This window comes from Bombina bombina, chromosome 6, assembly GCF_027579735.1.
Source record: "Bombina bombina isolate aBomBom1 chromosome 6, aBomBom1.pri, whole genome shotgun sequence".
Classification (NCBI taxonomy): Eukaryota; Metazoa; Chordata; class Amphibia; order Anura; family Bombinatoridae; genus Bombina; species Bombina bombina.
In genome coordinates, this window is record NC_069504.1 from 740168611 (window position 1) to 740179883 (window position 11273).

Sequence of the window (11273 nt, forward strand, 5' to 3'; positions counted from 1 at the left end):
GGCCAGTCCCGCGTATCTTTTGGGAAGAGATAATTTAGATAGAGAGATTCTGGGCTTTTTATTTTGCCAGATAAATTTTCTTAATGCAGTATTAAATGTTAAGACGTCTTTTCCCTTAAGAATTAGAGGGGTATTTTGTAAAATATATAATATTTTAGGGAGGCAGACCATTTTAAAGAGAGCAATTCGGCCAGACAATGAGAGTGGAAGGGTTTGCCAATTTTTTAAATTATCTTTAATTTTATTCAGAACTGGGGGAATGTTAAGACTATACCACGTATCAAGATTGGATGAAATTGTAATACCCAAATATCTAAAAGAATTAATCACTACTTTAAATGGTATGTTCACTAAAGAGTCCTTAGTTTGCCTAATCCAAAGTAGTTCAGTTTTTGAAGTATTTACCCTATAGCCCGAGAAAGAACCAAATTGCTCTATAATAGAAACTAGCTTAGGAATGTTTGTAGAGGTATTAGAAATGTATATTAGAATGTCGTCGGCATAAAGTGCGATTCTCATTTCTTTCTTACCAATTCTAATGCCATTAAGATGTTGCCTAATAAATATGGCTAAGGGCTCAATGGAGATGTTGAAGAGAAGGGGAGAGAGAGGGCACCCCTGACGAGTTCCTCTTTTGAGAAAGATGTCTGAGGAGATCAGTCCGTTGACTAGCAATTTAGTGGAGGCTTTTTTATATAAATTATTAATAATATTAAGAAAGTTACCATAAAAGCCAAATTGTTGAAGAGAATGTAACAAATGGTCGAAATGGACTGAGTCAAAAGCTTTCTCCGCATCTATAGATATTATTGCTGAATCAGGGGGGTCCCTCTCATCCCCCCTCTCTGCCCCCTCCTTGGTTTTATGGTAATCTATAGTGAGAAAAAGTTCCCTTATCTTGGCCGATGAGTTTCGTTTAAACATGAAACCTGCCTGGTCTTTGTGGATAATTTTGGGGAGCAATGTTTGTAGTCTTGAGGCTAAGATTGATGACATTATTTTATAGTCTACATTTAACAATGCTATGGGCCTGTAGGATTCTTTTTTATCAGGCTCCTTCCCTGGTTTAAGTATTAAGGTAGTGTATGAAGCTGTGAAGCTCGATGGTGGAGTATTATTCTTTATATAAATATCATTGTATACTGAGGATAAATATGGTAATACTGTCGAAGAAAGCAATTTGTAAAATTCATTGGGGAGCCCGTCCGGGCCCGGGGCTTTATTAAAAGAGAGATCTTGTATTGCTCTAGAGATTTCGGTTTCCGATATAGGGGAGTTAAGGGGTTCAACTAGGTCCGAAGACAAAGTTTCAGATGTAATTTTTCCCCAGAAGTTTTCTTGTTCCGTATAGTTCGAGACCTTTAAAGAGTATAGATCTTGGTAATAATCATTACCTTCTTTCTTTAATGAGTCAATGATTGGGGATTGTTTCTCCCTTTTTACTAGACTAGCTAAGAGTTTTCCTGTTTTACTACCATATCTGTACATTCTAGATTGAAATTTTAAATCTTTCTGGGTAGTCTTATATAGAAGGAAGGAGTCCCTCACTTTCAACGCTTGTGTGTATCGTGCCCAATTTTCAGACGTTTTTTCTAGCAGGTAAGAATTGTATGAGTTAGAAATAGATTTCAAGACTTCTTTTTCCCTGATCTTAAATTTTTTTGTTCTACTTATACTGTAGGCTAGAATCTCTCCTCTTAGTACTGCTTTAGCAGTTTCCCAAAAAATAATAGGACGGTTTATATATTCTTTGTTAAATGAAATAAATTCTTGGAATTTGGTATTCAGCCAATTCTTAAACTTAAGGTCTGTTGCTAAGTAACTTGGGAAAAAGAATCTGGAATATCTTGGGGTAGTGTTAGTGGGACAGAACTCTAGAAAAATTGGAGCATGGTCTGAGATACAAATAGGGAGGATTCCTGCGGTTAATCTTAATTTAGATAATCTTTCATCCACAAGAAATAAATCAATTCGCGAAAGCGACTTATGTGCCTTAGATAGACAAGTATAATTTCTAGAGTCTGGATTCTGTGTCCTCCATATATCTGTGACCCTAAGGTTCTGATAAAGTTTTAAAAACATCTTAGATTCTAAATTATCCCTCTTGGTTCGGGGAAAGGAGTTCTTATGTCTTAATCTATCTAAAGGATATTGAGGTGACATGTTAAAGTCACCTCCTATTATTAAGAATCCCTCTGCATAAGTCATTATATTAGCTTGGAGAATGTCCCAAAAGGAAAAACTGAACACATTAGGGGCATAGATATTGCATAGTGTATATAATGTTGTATCTATTTTTATTTTTACCATTAGGAACCTCCCCTCCGAATCTGTTTTTGTATGTTTAATTTGATAATTTAATTTTTTCCCCAGTAATATCGCTACTCCCCCCTTACGTTGACTACTAGGTGAAGCAAGAACCTCTTTGACCCAGGAACTTTTTAATTTAGAAACTTCTTCTGTTTTTAAGTGAGTTTCCTGTATGAAGGCGATGTCTGTGTTTATTTTTTTTAAGTGGGCAATTATGGTTTTACGTTTGATAGGTGATGTTAAACCCCCAATATTCCAAGAAACTACCTTAAAACCCTTTATTGTTTCTATCATCTAAATAAAAAAAAAAAAAAAATTAAAACCAATCCCCCTTTTCATATAGTAGTCAACATGGTCCAAAACTTTTAGCCTTATCAAGGCCCTTGAAGTAACTTTTATAATCTTAGCCATTCTTTTGAGACTTATTTAATTGCTATATGCTTGCATAAGTATTAGCTTGAGGCCCTATCCTGTTCCGTCGGGAGCTGCTGAGTGATAAATCTCTCTGCTTCTCTCACGGAATCAAAAAATTGTGTCTCATTATTAATTGTTATTTTCAGCTTCGCTGGATATGTAATGGTAGCGCGGTAACCCTGCCTTATCAGCTTAGTACATAGTGGTCCATAGTACATAGCTGATCGGAACAGCCAATAGAATGCGAGCTCAATCTGATTGGCTGATTGGATCAGCCAATCGGATTGAACTTGATTCTGATTGGCTGATTCCATCAGCCAATCAGAATTTTCCTACCTTAATTCCGATTGGCTGATAGAATCCTATCAGCCAATCGGAATTCGAGGGACGCCATCTTGGATGACGTCCCTTAAAGGAACCGTCATTCGTCGGGAAGTCGTCGGTGAAGATGGATGTTCCGCGTCGGCGGGATGAACATGGATCCGGAAGAAAGAAGATTGAAGATGCCGCTTGATAGAAGACTTCAGCCGGATCATGGACCTCTTCAGCTCCCGCTTGGATGAAGACTTCAGCCGGATCATGGACATCTTCAGCCCCCCGCTTGGGCTTGGATCAAGACATCGGAGCCAGGACGGATCGGTTTGATACCCGGCGAGGTGAAGATATGGTAGGAAGATCTTCAGGGGCTTAGTGTTAGGTTTATTTAAGGGGGGTTTGGGTTAGATTAGGGGTATGTGGTTGGTGGGTTATAATGTTGGGGGGGGGTATTGTATTTTTTTTACAGGCAAAAGAGCTGAATTCTTTGGGGCATGCCCCGCAAAGGGCCCTGTTCAGGGCTGGTAATGTAAAAGAGCTTTGAACTTTTTTAATTTAGAAAAGGGTAGGGCATTTTTTTATTTTGGGGGTCTTTGTTATTTTATTAGGGGGCTTAGAGTAGGTGTAATTAGTTTAAAATTGTTGTAATATTTTTCTAATGTTTGTAAATATTTTTTTATTTTTTGTAACTTAGTTCTTTTTTATTTTTTGTAACTTAGTGCTTTTTATTTTTTGTACTTTAGTTAGTTTATTTCATTGTATTTATTTGTAGATATTGTATTTAATTAATTTATTGATAGTGTAGTGTTAGGTTTAATTGTAGATAATTGTAGGTATTTGTATGTAATTAATTTATTGATAGTGTATTGTTAGGTTTAATTGTAGATAATTGTAGGTATTTTATTTAATTAATTTATTGATAGTGTAGTGTTAGGTTTAATTGTAACTTAGGTTAGGATTTATTTTACAGGTAATTTTGTAATTATTTTAACTATTTTAGCTATTAAATAGTTCTTAACTATTTAATAGCTATTGTACCTGGTTAAAATAAATACAAAGTTACCTGTAAAATAAATATAAATCCTAAAATAGCTATAATATAATTATAATTTATATTGTAGCTATATTAGGGTTTATTTTACAGGTAAGTATTTAGCTTTAAATAGGAATAATTTATTTAATAAGAGTTAATTTATTTCGTTAGATTTAAATTATATTTAACTTAGGGGGGTGTTAGTGTTTATGGTTAGACTTAGCTTTAGGGGTTAATCCATTTATTACAGTAGCGGCGAGATTCGGTCGGCAGATTAGGGGTTAATAATTGAAGTTAGGTGTCGGCGATGTTAGGGAGGGCAGATTAGGGGTTAATACTATTTATTATAGGGTTATTGAGGCGGGAGTGAGGCGGATTAGGGGTTAATAACTTTATTATAGTAGCGGTGCGGTCCGCTCGGCAGATTAGGGGTCAATAAGTGTAGGCAGGTGGAGGCGACGTTGAGGGTGGCAGATTAGGGGTTAATAAATATAATATAGGGGTCGGCGGTGTTAGGGGCAGCAGATTAGGGGTACATAGGGATAATGTAAGTAGCGACGGTTTACGGAGCGGCAGATTAGGGGTTAAAAAAAATATGCAGGTGTCAGCGATAGCGGGAGCGGCAGATTAGGGGTTAATAAGTGTAAGGCTAGGGGTGTTTAGACTCGGGGTACATGTTAGGGTGTTAGGTGCAGACGTAGGAAGTGTTTCCCCATAGAAAACAATGGGGCTGCGTTAGGAGCTCAACGCGGCTTTTTTGCAGGTGTTAGTTTTTTTTTCAGCTCAAACAGCCCCATTGTTTTCTATGGGGGAATCATGCACGAGCACGTTTTTGAAGCTGGCCGCTGGTATCGAGAGTTGAACTTGCGGTAAATATGCTATACGCTCCTTTTTTGGAGCCTAACGCAGCCATTCTGTGAACTCTAAATACCAGCGGTATTTAAAAGGTACGGCCAGAAAAAAGCACGCGTAGCTAACGCACCCCTTTGGCCGCAGAACTTTAAATCTAGGCGATAGAGAGTACGCTTTTTAAAAAAAGTTCCCAATTTACTTCTATTGTAAAATTTGCTTCTTTCTTATGTTATTCTTTGTGAAAGAAATACCTAGGTAGGTAGCGTGCACATGCCTGAAGCACTACATGACAGGAAATAAGGCTGCCATCTAGTGTTCTTGCTAATGTATAACATTGTTGCAAAACTGCTGCCATATAGTGCTGCAGACACGTGCACACTCCTCAGCTTATACCCCTGGTTTTCAACAAAGGATAGCAAGGAAAATAAGAACATTTGATAATAGAAGTAAATTGGAAAATGTTTAAAATTGTATGCTCCTTCTGAATCATGAAAGTTTAATTTTGATTATACTGCCACGTTTACTGACTATTAAGAATCTGCTTAACCCCTTAACGACCAAGGACGTGCAGGGTACGTCCTCTAAAAAAAGACAGTTAACGCCTGAGGACGTACCCTGCACGTCCTCGGTCTGGAAAGCAGCCGGAAGCGATCCTGATCGCTTCCAGCCACTTTCCGGTTATTGCAGTGATGCCTCGATATCGAGGCATCCTGCAATAACCCTGCATGGCCATCCGATACAGAGAGAGCCACTCTGTGGCCCTCTCTGCACCGGACATCGATGGCCGGTATCGTTTGTGGGTGGGAGCCGACGTGGGAGGCTGCCATCGACGAGCCGTGTGATGTGGAGGGGGCGGGACCACAGGGGGCGTGCACGGACGCGCGCGTGTGCACATGGGGGCGGCGGGCAGGCTCGTGCACGGGGCGGGAGCGGGTGGGAACCGCTACACTACAGAAAATAATAAGAATAATAAGTGGGAGAAAAGGTTTTTTTTTAATATTATATGAAAATCGAAGGGATCTGGCAGGGGTGGGGGGTTGGTCTTTGGGGGGAGCTACACTACAGAAAAGGGCAACATTTTTTTAAAAAAAAGCATACTTTTTGTCTAAACTGGGTACTGGCAGACAGCTGCCAGTACCCAAGATGGCGCCAATTAAGGTAGAGAGGGAGGGTTAGAGAGGTGTTTGGTGGGGGATCAGTGAGGTTGGGGGCTAAGGGGGATCCTACACAGCAGCATATGTAAATATGCTTAAAAACAACACAAAAAAACAAATATACCTTTTATTTTAGTACTGGCAGACTTTCTGCCAGTACGTAAGATGGTGGGGACAATTGTGGGGTGGGAGAGGGAAGAGAGCTGTTTGGGAGGGATCAGGGGGTCTGATGTTTCAGGTGGGAGACTGATCTCTTCACTAAAGCTAAAATTAACCCTGCAAGCTACCTACAAGCTACCTAATTAACCCCTTCACTGCAGCAGCATTTAGCGGCCTTCTAATTACCAAAAGCTACGCCAAAGCCATATATGTCTGCTATGTCTGAACAAAGGGGGTCCCAGAGAAGCATTTACAACCATTTGTGCCATAATTGCACACGCTGTTTGTAAATAATTTCAGTGAGAAACCTAAAGTTTGTGAAAAAGGGAACAATTTTTTTTATTTGATCGCATTTGGCGGTGAAATGGTGGCATGAAATATACCAAAATGGGCCTAGATCAATACTTTGGGTTGTCTACTACACTACACTAAAGCTAAAATTAACCCTACAAGATCGCTATTTAACCCCTGCACTGCTGGGCATAATACAGGTGTGGTGCTCAGCAGCATTTAGCAGCCTTCTAATTACCAAAAAGCAACGCCAAAGCCATATATGTCTGCCATTTCTGAACAAAGGGGATCCCAGAGAAGTTTCAGTGAGAAACCTAAAATTGTGAAAAATGTAACGTTTTATTTTTATTTGATCGCATTTGGCGGTGAAATGGTGGCATGAAATATACCAACATGGGCCTAGATCAATACTTTGGGTTGTTTACTACACTGCACTAAAGCTAAAATTACCACAAAAAGCTCCCTACATGTTCCCTAATTAACCCCTTCACTCCTGGGCATAATACACGTTTGGTGCGCAGTGGCATTTAGAGGCCTTCTAATTACCATAATGCAATGCCAAAGCCATATATCTCTGCTATTTCTGAACAAAGTGGATCCTAGAGAAGAATTTACAACCATTTATGCCATAATTGTACACGCTGTTTGTAAATAATTTCAGTGAGAAAAAAAATATATAATACATGTCAAGGGATATTCAGGTATTCCTAACAGATATCAGAGTTCCAATGTAACTAGCGCTAATTTTGGGAAAAAAAGTGGTTTGGAAATAGCAAAGTGCTACTTGTATTTATGGCCCTATAACTTACAAAAAAAAGCAAAGAACATGTAAACATTGGATATTTCTAAACGCAGGACAACATTTAGAAACTATTTAGCATGGGTGTTTTTTGGTGGTTGTAGATGTGTAACAGATTTTTGGGGTCAAAGTTAGAAAAAGTGTGTTTTTATCCATTTTTTCTCATATTTTATAAAAAAAAATTATAGTAAATTATTAGATATGATGAAAATAATGGTATCTTTAGAAAGTCCATTTAATGACGAGAAAAACAGTATATAATATGTGTGGGTACAGTAAATGAGTAAGAGGAAAATTACAGCTAAACACAAACACCGCAAAAATGTAAAAATAACCTTGCTCCCAAACGGACAGAAAATGGAAAAGTACTGTGGTCATTTAGGGGTTAAAAAGGGTGTTAAAGTCTTTTTTTTTGTATATGCATCATAAATTAATCAATGTTTTGCAAAAATATCAACAAATGTTTAAAAATATTTAAAACAGTATTTTTAAAGCATCATTTGTATTGTGTTGTAGTACCTGGATACACCTCCTTGAAAAGCTTCTTGATTGTAGTAGTCTCATCTCCACTACTGTGGCCAATTATGGACAGATATAAATTAACTTTTGTTTGCACATATCAACCAACCACTGTGCTTCTTGTAGGATGGTCAGTGATCTGCACCCCAGATTCTCTGGGAGTAAAGAAAACACAATTTATGCTTACCTGATAAATTTATTTCTCTTGTGGTGTATCCAGTCCACGGATCATCCATTACTTGTGGGATATTCTCCTTCCCAACAGGAAGTTGCAAGAGTACACCCACAGCAGAGCTGCTATATAGCTCCTCCCCTAACTGCCATATCCAGTCATTCGACCGAAAAACACAGAGAATGGAGAAACCATAGGGTGCAGTGGTGACTGTAGTTTAAATGAAAAAAATTACCTGCCTTAAAATGACAGGGCGGGCCGTGGACTGGATACACCACAAGAGAAATAAATTTATCAGGTAAGCATAAATTGTGTTTTCTCTTGTATGGTGTATCCAGTCCACGGATCATCCATTACTTGTGGGATACCATTACCAAAGCTAAAGTACACGGATGAAGGGAGGGACAAGGCAGGTACTTAAACGGAAGGTACCACTGCCTGTAAAAACCTTTGTCCCAAAAATAGCCTCCGAAGAAGCAAAGTATCGAATTTGTAAAATTTTGAAAAAGTATGAAGCGAAGACCAAGTCGCCGCCTTGTAAATCTGTTCAACAGAAGCCTCATTTTTAAAGGCACAAGTGAAAGCCACAGCTCTAGTAGAATGAGCTGTAATCCTTTCAGGAGGCTGATGTACAGCAGTCTCATAAGCTAAGCGGATTATGCTTCTTAACCAAAAAGAAAGAGAGGTTGCCGAAGTCTTTTGACCTCTCCTCTGTCCAGAGTAGACAACAAACAAGGTAGATGTTTGAAGAAAATCTTTAGTAGCTTGTAAGTAAAACTTTAAAGCACGAACCACGTCCAGATTGTGTAATAGACGTTCCTTCTTTGAAGAAGGATTAGGACACAAGGATGGAACAACAATCTCTTGATTGATATTCTTGTTAGATACCACCTTAGGTAAAAACCCAGGTTTGGTACGCAGGACTACCTTATCCGTACGGAAGATCAGATAAGGAGAATCACATTGTAAAGCAGATAACTCGGAGACTCTACGAGCCGAGGAAATAGCTACCAAAAAAAAAAGAACTTTCCAAGATAAAAGTTTGATATCTATGGAATGAAGAGGTTCAAACGGAACTCCTTGAAGAACCTTAAGAACCAGATTTAAGCTCCATGGCGGAGCAACAGGTTTAAACACAGGCTTGATTCTAACCAAAGCCTGACAAAATTCCTGAACGTCTGGAATATCTGCCAGACGCTTGTGCAGAAGAATAAACAGAGTAGAAATCTGTCCTTTTAAGGAACTAGCTGACAATCCTTTTACCAAAACCATATTGGAGAAAAGATAATATCCTGGGAATCCTGACTTTACTCCATGAGTAACCCTTGGATTCATACCAATAAAGATATTTACACCATATCTTATGTTAAATTTTCCTAGTGACAGGCTTTCGTGCCTGTATTAAGGTATCAATGACTGACTCGGAGAAGCCATGCTTTGATAAAATCAAGTGTTCAATCTCCAGGCAGTCCTTCTCAGAGAAGTTAGATTTAGATGGTTGAAAGGACCCTGAGGTAGAGGGTCCTGTCTCAGAAGCAGAGTCCATGGTGGAAAGTATGACATGTCCACCAGATCTGCATACCAGGTCCTGCGTGGCCACGCAGGCGCTATTAAAATCACCAAAGCACTCTCCTGCTTGATCTTGGCAATCAGTCGAGGGAGCAGAGGAAACGGTGGAAGCTTGGCGTTCTGGCGAGACGCCATGAGATCCAGTTCTTGTTTGTCCCAATGATGAATCAATTGTGCAAACGCCTCCGGATGGAGTTCCCACTCTCTCTGATGAAAAGTCTGACGACTTAGAAAATCCGCCTCCCAGTTCTCTACACCTGGGATATGGATAGCTGATAGGAGACAAGAGTGAGTCTCTGCCCAGCGAATTATATTGAGACTTCTAACATCGCTAAGGAACTTCTGTTCCCCCTTGATGGTTGATGTAAGCCACAGTCGTGATGTTGTCCGACTGAAATCTGATGTACCTCAGAGTTGCTAACTGAGGCCAAGCCTGAAGAGCATTGAATATCGGTCTCAGTTCCAGAATATTTATTAGACGGAGGGTCTCCTCCTGAGTCCACTATCCCTGAGCCTTCAGGGAGTTCCAGACTGTACCCCAATCTAGAAGGCTGGCATCTGTGGTAACAATTGTCCAATCTGGCCTGCGAAAGGTCATACCCTTGGACAGATGGACCCGAGATAGCCACCAGAGAAGAGAATCTCTGGTCTCTTGATCCAGATTTAGCAGGGGGGACAAATCTGTGTAATCCCCGTTCCACTGACTGAGCATGCATAGTTGCAGCTGTCTGAGATGTAGGCGTGCAAACGGCACTATGTCCATTGCCGCTACAATTAAGCCGATTACATTCATGTACTGAGCCATCGAAGGGCGCGGAATGGAATGAAGAACACGGCAGGAATTTAGAAGCTTTGACAACCTGGACTCCGTCAGGTAAATTTTAATTTCTACAGAATCTATCAGAGTCCCTAGGAAGGAAACTCTTGTGATTGGGGATAGAGAACTCTTTCCTTGTTCACTTTCCACCCATGTGATCTCAGAAATGCCAGTACTACGTCCGTATGAGACTTGGCAATTTGGAAGTTTGACGCCTGTATCAGGATGTCGTCTAAATAAGGGTCCACTTCTATGCCCCGCGGCCTAAGGACCGCAAGAAGCGACCCCAGAACCTTCATAAAGATTCTTGGGGCTGTAGCTAATCCAAAGGGAAGAGCTACAAACTGGTAATGCCTGTCTAGAAAGGCAAACCTGAGAAACCGATGATGATCTTTGTGTATCGGAATGTGAAGATAAGCATCCTTCAAATCCACTGTAGTCCTATATTGACCCTCCTGGATCATAGGTAGGATGGTACGAATAGTTTCCATCTTGAATGATGGAATTCTGAGGAATTTGTTTAAGATCTTTAGATACAAAATTGGTCTGAAGGTTCCCTCTTTTTTGGGAACCACAAACAGATTTGAGTAAAAACTCTGTCCCTGTTCCTCCTTTGGAACTTGATGGATCACTCGCATAACTAGGAGGTCTCGTACACAGTGTAAGAATGCCTCTCTCTTTATCTGGTTTGCAGATAATTGTGAAAGGTGAAATCTCCCTTTTGGGGGGGAAGCTTTGAAGTCCAGAAGATATCTCTGGGATATAATTTCCAACGCGCAGGGATCCTGGGCATCTCTTGCCCACGCCTGGGCGAAGAGTGAAAGTCTGCCCCCTACAAGATCCGTTACCGGGTAGGGGGCCGTTCCTTC